The following is an 8,559-nucleotide window of genomic DNA, read 5'->3' as shown; positions in this document are numbered from 1 at the left end:
ATTTTTATTTTTAAAAACTAGATAATAAAGAACTTTCTAAGTATTCAACATGTTAGGATTTTGTATTTAAATAATCGTGCAACAAGTAAATTAATTTTTTTATTACATGTGTAGTTAACTTGTTTATATGTAATATGTAGACATGTAGTATGTACAAATAATAAAAACCATGACCCATTATTATACAGGAACTATGATAATAATAACTTGGGTAGGTACCTACCTATATATATTATGCATTGTACATTTTATATTTTAACTTACCTTTTATGGATATTAAAAACTTTTTAAATATAACAAATTAGATAAATAAAAAAAAAAAATTGTAATTCCTTTATATATTTTTCACTTTCATTTTTGTAATTAAATTTATTTAAAGAAACGCGCAGCATTGTATTTTCAGATTTTATTGAACCGTGTACCAGCTATACATTTTCGACAAGTAAAAGTCTTTGAAAATCGTTAATATTGTAAAGTACCTGCAATATTGTAAAATAGTGAACATTTTTCAAATATCAACACAAAACTATAAAAACAGAAATAAGTACCTATCTAATAACTTATAAGTAATAAGTATTAATGACCTATATTTATTAATTATTTTACTATTGAACAAATAAACTTATAAATCACAATAAAGTAACTTCTGATTTTTAAATAATTAAATACCTATAGACTATAGTAATTAGTAAATAATAAATATATTATTTAGCTTGTAATTCATTTTAAATTGTTGGTACCTAGTTATACAGGTATGTTGGATAAATATTCAATTCACTATAATAAATATAATAACTTTACTATAACCATTTAAAACAGGTCTCGTAGATTTGTGATGGTTTTTAATCAAGTATACCAGGTATAGCCGCATAGGTACCAATATCATATTATAAGTTCGTGCGTACGCACTTATGCTTGTACAGTTGTACCATTCACATTTTGTCACTTTAAGTTCATTGTATCAACGGTTTCGTTTGAAAAAAAATATTTTTGGTAGAAATATCCTAATTTCATAAATATTTTTCAATTTTACAATTCGAGATAATAACTTTCTCCGGATAAATCAGACACTGTTTTTATATTAATGTTATGACGTAACATACAAATTATTATTGGCTAAGAACCTTAGTTATTGAAGCCGGTAAATATTTTTTAAATAATACAACAAAAATAATATTAAAGTTTTGTTCGTAGGTATTGTATTTATACCAGCTACCTATTTGGTCAAGGTAGACGACCGCTATCTGCATTAACGTAACGCATTACCTACATATTATGTCTATCTATGTATCTCTAGAGAACATTTAACTTTTTTATCATTAAGTTCAAATTGCCAAATTGTACAATATTATGGTATACTCTAGTCTCTAGGTTATAGGTTATGTTTGATTATTATATATTTGATTATTTACTTATAATTTATATACGTACCTACCTAATGAAATTTCAGACTTTCGTTTGAAATTTGAATAACAATATCAATGTAGTATGTATATATATTAAAACAAAATATACCTTCTATTGAAAATGAATAATTAATAATCATTAGGTACGTTAATAATTGTTTGTGTTATCAAGTTATACAAAAAAACAACTAAAAGAATTATTTTCATCTAGTAGGTACTTACTAGTTACCAAATATAACACGTATTATATTTTTTGAACAATATAATTAAAAAAATATACAGCGTGGTCACGTCGATAACCCATAGACTTTATCTATGGACTCCCCTATAAGCCCTATATATTATTAATTACTTATTATGTACATAGATATAAGGTCATAAATATAATATTATGAATTTAAATATTGTGAATTAGTACAAGTTGAAAAGTGGCGTATACATGAATTATGTATGAGGGGGTCGGGGGTTTAGATCTGTGTAAAAATATCTAATTATTACCTACAAATTACAAAAGGTGTTTTTATTTTATTTATAATGGCATAAAAAAAGAACAAGAGGGGATCAGGGATATCTCTTGTATACCCCAATGAGGCTGTAGACTGTGCAGAGTAGGTACTAGACTGCTACCTACTAGAATATCATTTTATTATCCAGTGCTCTTTTAGATTCTGAGCGGAACGAGGAAGCTAGTGGTTTTACAATGGTGTTTATTTTTTTTTTATCCTGTATACAAAATTCCTACCAGAAGGAGTGGCGTATAGTACCTTATCTTTTAACAAATTGGATCAAAATGGTACTTTAAAGAGGTCATTATCTCAATAGTTATTTAATGCCACGGGAAAAACTACTGACAGACTACGAAAAATCGCTAAAAATTGGGTTTTTTATTATTTGTAACGCTTTGTGTATCGCCATAGCAACGAATAAAAAATATTATAATATTAATTCAACTTACAGGCTATAATAAAATATAAAAACAATATAAAAAATGACTGACAAACCGTCATCGCTCAGAATCGTTTTTCTTATACAATGATATTTTATCATTGAATTCAAGTTTAATACAATCCATTATACATTGACCCACTTGTAACCTGCTGTATATCATAAAGCGACATCCACTTACCCGATTTTTTCTTATTATTAAAATGAAATTAACAAAAAATTATACCTATACCTTTAATATATTGGTGTATTATTATGACATATCTTCAAAACTACAATGATAAAATCTTAAAAATAGTTTACATATAAAATAATAAAAAGTTACTATTAACTCGTATAATAGTGGTAGCTGGTATTCGTTTTTACGATGTACAAATATTTTCCGTATTTATTATAGTATTATAATACAATAATACTTTGTACTATATATTAAATTTTATCCCGTTTATATATTATATAGTTAGTTGTATACGGCTCGCGTACAATATAGATCCAAAAGTAGGTATCCAATACTCTGATATTCTAATTACACATAAACTTGAACAATATTATAAACATCGTGACCATTTAAAAAATAAATACGTCCGCTAATTCTTTAATACGTGGGTTGCCTTAGTTAGTTAACTATATTATCGCAGATTATATAATATTATTATTATAGATTTTATAATATTATATAAAATAATCTGTGCCTATATAAATCATATTAATTATCTTTTATCTATTTATACGTTAATAGATTCTGACCGGACCAAAGAAGACAGGTATTTACAAGTGATATTTCCGTAATGTTAGGCAAAATATAGATATAATATACCTAAAAGGTAGGTACGCTATTATAGTATTAAGGAACCGCATATATTAATAATTAATGATACTGCAGATGTCAGATAGATATTATAACAATAATAGTAATAGTCAATTACATTTAAATAATTATTGTTTGAAGTTTGAAGGAAAGTAAGATTGTATAGGAAAGTAGGTATAATATATAGAGATAACTAGTGAATTTAATTTAATGCTACCATTTTAATTCAACACATTACTTAATTATATTCATTTATTTATTTAAGAAAAGCCGATAGGTACCTACCTATTAGGCCCACGAATTCAAAATGTACAATAAAATATGTATACATGTATGTTAAGTTACCTTACTAACAATAAAATGTTAATAGTATTAATGTAAGCCACAAACGTATTTACGTATCATATATAAAGTGTAACAGGACCTGAAAAAAATGATGCTACTTAAACGTAAGACAAAAATTGTGAAAATTATAAGGTTAATAAATAATTTAAAAAATATACTAACTAGTTGACTTAGTTAAATGTTTATACCATCAGAATTGCTCTCGTAATTAGATTTACAAATTGGCTATTTTGAATTACTCCAAAAAAATTAAATTCCAATTTAAAATCTTTTATTTTCAATATTAAAATATTAAAATAATTTTAGCGCAAACGACTATAAATTATATGTAAAAAAAAAAAAATTTTAATTTGATTAAAACAAAAGTTATTTAATTTGTCAGGTCTTCCTGTTGCGCGCTGTATATTGTCGACTATAGGTTATACGAAGAAAATAAATAATCGAACACAATGACAGTTTGATACAAAAAGGCAATATTATAATAAGTTAGGTACCTATAATAATAATATGTATATCATTGTCTATATATTTATAATAATACGTAGGTCATACCTTTAAATTTATCAAAATAATTTAGTACCTTCTGCTAAATAAATATTGATTTCTACCTATTTTAGGTGCTTCTAATATGAGTACAATATGACGCTAGACACATCGTTTATTTGTGTGTATAACTAAAATATATTATAGACGATTATTAACATAATACATTGTAATAGTATATAGGTACCATATTACATACCTAGTATAATTATATTGTAGTATTGTACTGTTCAACATTTCAAAGTCAAGAAGTATGATATTATGTTAACCTATAGACTATGCATACAAAATACACAGAATTCAATAAAATATAATATATTCTATTATTCAATTAGGTATAAAAAATAAATCATGGGTTTTTCTTCTACACGACTTTTCCTAATTCCTACTGTTATTGTATTGTTGGAAAATAGTAATTTATAACTAAAAATAAAAAATCACACCCTGCAGATGACTCCAGTCTTCAGATTACACTTGTGAATAATATAATATACCTGTGCGTTGGTTATTCTTTTAGTAGGAACCATAAATTATATATAATAACAGAGTGGTTGTTTTCCAACGATAGATATTTTAATCATTCAACGACACCTGCAGCGTCCGTCGATTCGATTTCCTGTGGTGGCTAAATTTCATCGGACGGAAGAGCTCTTTATAATAATAATATATTATGATTCGATACCTAGGTATATAATATATAGTTTGCGCTCGGGCTTAGCGGTTCTGGACCGCTGAACCGCTACAAGTCATCTGATCCGTTCATCAGGATAATTTTCTATGAAATTGTCGTCGAAAATTCGTTGTGGTACATTAGTAAATCGCAGAAAATCGGTAGTGAAATTTTAAATTCCTTTAAACTAATTACAGTTTAAACTATTATACTGCGACTCGGCTCTGCTGCAATAGGAACAGTATAACAGTCTATTTTCGTGAAACTTATTTTGATTTTAATTTCTCTAACTTTTTCCTATATACAGACACTTTTGCTATTTAAATTCTACTCAGGCGTAATATATAAACGTGAGTGTAAACATACAAGCGTGTAGGTACACATACATATATATAATATATATTCATCAATTCGCATATAGATAAAATCGTTCAAAATCGAAATCGAAATCTTGCCACTATGTACGGACGTACGTTGACAATGCAGGACAATACGCAGTTAAGCTGCTTACAAATACAACACGTATTATTGTTTATACCTGCCTATGTATTATGTATATTGTATATTGTGTATATATATATATATACCTATATGAAAACAGTATTACGTTTGTGTGGGTGACTGCTGTATATGTAATATGATGAATGTGTGATACTGTCATCGTTGAATCGTTTCCTATTATATACTATAGGTATTGTCAATTATGTTTAGCATTCGACTCATGAAAGGGAAATTCGGACGTCTTTCGTTGAGTTTACACCAAATTATTGATTCGTTTTCACCAATTGTACGTGTGAGGACCAAATTAAAACGAAAGCGACGGTGTTTTTATTTTTTTTTACTCCGAAATTATTTTATAATATAGGTACCTAGAAGGGCACTATATATCTTATATATATACACAAATGGGGACTGTATATATAGTCTTTAATGTGACTAATCAAATTGGGTTCAAAAAACTTTCTTTTCGTTTCAACAAAAACACAATAAATTTAAGTAACAATACAGATTTATTATTTTATTTTTTATTCATATTAAAATATCTAATAAGTTTACCGACCAATTTTTTTTCCTATTGTTCTCTTAATTTAAAGAGTATTTTTAATAAACTAGGTACCAATGTTATTGTCAATAGGTAGGTATAGTTATGAAGTATTACTTCAACTGTTTGAAACTATTTAATATTGGTACAATGATACAATGATACATTATTATTTTAACAAATGTAATTTCACAATAGGTAATTACCAATTAAAAATTAAATCAGCTTCATTTTCTTAAATATTTTTTTTAAAATTAAATTCATTATTTATCTCCAGTTTTAGAACGTCTGTAGAACTTATTGATGTTGCTGGGACAAACATTTTAAAAGTACCTAGTAAACTCGCATACAACTCAATAGTTAACACTAGGGCTGGGATTTCGATGCACTTTTCATTCTTTTCCAGAGGTTGCTGTACGATGCTCGCCTGGTCACAAATCCGTAACGTGTACTTTTGAATGAGAATCAGTAAATTTATTTTGCATTTTTTAATTTTAACGTCATTTTCTTAATTTTTTTACGGCGTTATGGGAGTTTTTTGGTCCAAAATTCTAACTTGAAATTTTATTTTAAGATTTTACACGCTAGATCGAGATTTATGAAAATGTCTATATTTTTATATAACAGTAAATGATTTGGCGTTCTTTAAATATTAACCCATCACTTCGGTAGACGTTGAAAGGAGCTTCTCTATCTACAAAAATTTATCGGAGGATAACAGAAGATCGTTTTTATTCGAAAATCTTAAACAATCTCTGGTGATTTAGCGTAACAGTTCAGAGTGTACAGTTAATTGTATAATGCAAATCTATCGAAATACCTAGTTAGAATAATATAAGGAAATAATTGTTTTTTCAGATTAAAAGAAATCCAAGTTGAAGTTTAGCCTAAAGAAATCCTGAAGTTTAGCCTATATAAAATTAATCACTTTTTTATCACTCATATTTTACAATTTATTAAAAATAATAACAATTTATCTAAATTTTTTGTGCATTATTTAGAATTTTTAGGGCATTTAAGCATTTTTTTGGGGGGGTTTTATATGGCACTAGATACATTCCAACCCTAGACCCTAGTTATTACATAGTATATGGTAACTATAATAAGTAGATGTCTAGAATATGTGAGATAATTCAGTAATCGCGATGACAGCTATAATAGATCACACATAGATAATTCTTTTTTTCAGTGTCCGGGTTCCTATCTATCGGTAGATGGTTGTCAGTAGGTACCTATAATACCTATACCTATATTTTGCTATAATATTATTTAGTGGGATTGTTATGACATTATGTCATCACTATAACTTATAAGGATATAATTGGTGTAAAGTGACACTAGTTGTTATAGCCTATAAATAGGTACCTAGGTTAGGTTATCAGCGGAATCTTGGCCTATTCTAAGTACATTAAAAAGTTAAAAAGGTATGAAAAATAGTTGTAGGTATATAAAACGATTTCATCTGCAAAAATTAGTCTAATATCCATTAATATGTTTTCGTTCATTTTCTAACATCATAGTCAAGTTTTAAAATGTAATGTTTAGGATAGGTACCTATTCATACATAATTTGATGTCGCACGGTCGTCGGTCACTAATTTCACACTTTAAAGTATACCTAATTGATAATACAAAAAAGTGAGGTACAGCTATATACCTAGGTAGAAGTTGTTATTTTATATTAGAAATTAATGACAAACAATTTTTGATATTTTAAATATACAGATGGATGGATAAAATGATAGGTATTAGATATACCTACTTGGCTACTTATCTTATAATATATACATAACTATATTGACATTAATAAAATTGTTCGAGTTTTACCTACCTACCTTATGTCTTTGGACAAAACCGAATGGTCATTATAGCTCAAATTTCTAATTTTAGTTCAAATACCTAATAGTATAAGATAATTTATAAAAAAACTTAGGTAAAATTGTCTTTTTTGTAAGGCATATTCTAAAGTTTAGAACTACAAATTTGATAAGCGGAGTTCAAATGTTCAGGCTGTTGAATATTTCAAAATAATCAAATTTGGTTGATTCTAATAGTTACATTACACGATTATCATTCAATATTTGTGGGACGTGTACCTACCTATTTTTTAGGACAAAATTAGATTAGCACCAGATGCCTTAATAGTTATCCTATATTTATTATTTATTCAAATTACGCAGTAATCTATAGTCTATATTTTCTTTTTAATAGATTTACTAAAACTGTTAACATTTATATCGAACGAATTTCAAATTTAGTAGGTAGGTACTTCAAGCCATATAATCTAGTAAACTGGAACTATGTGAGAGGGTGTATACGCAATAGCCCTTAAGCCTTTATCCTTTTTGTTCCTATACTTAAGTGGGATCACCATATAACAATTGAATCTTTAAAAAAGTAACATCTATCACTAAGTACCTACATGTATCAATAGACACAAATAGGGGAGCTTAGCCCCCCAAAAAAATGTTTTAATGATTTCACTACTATAAACATCATAAGAGTATCAAGTATAGACCTGCGAGCTATAGCCCCCCTAAATTTCAAACACTATTTACGCCTATGCATGTATCTATTTCTAGCTAGTGTCTATATGGACATATTATAGTATTATAATTGTATAAAGGATAACTACTAGCCACTTATAGGTAATTGTTTGCCAATCAAGGTTTGAGGGATAATAATATACATTTTATAAGTAGGTACAGTTACACTGGCGGATATCCTTCGAAAAATTTGGGGGGCTACGATTTTTCTTATGAACCAAAGCCGTGGGTGTGCGCGTAACCAGTCTGTGTCTA

The sequence above is a fragment of the Acyrthosiphon pisum genome, chromosome A2 (assembly GCF_005508785.2).
Source record: "Acyrthosiphon pisum isolate AL4f chromosome A2, pea_aphid_22Mar2018_4r6ur, whole genome shotgun sequence".
Lineage (NCBI taxonomy): Eukaryota > Metazoa > Arthropoda > Insecta > Hemiptera > Aphididae > Acyrthosiphon > Acyrthosiphon pisum.
The sequence above is the reverse complement of the archived record's forward strand: the minus strand, read 5'-3'. Positions refer to the sequence as shown.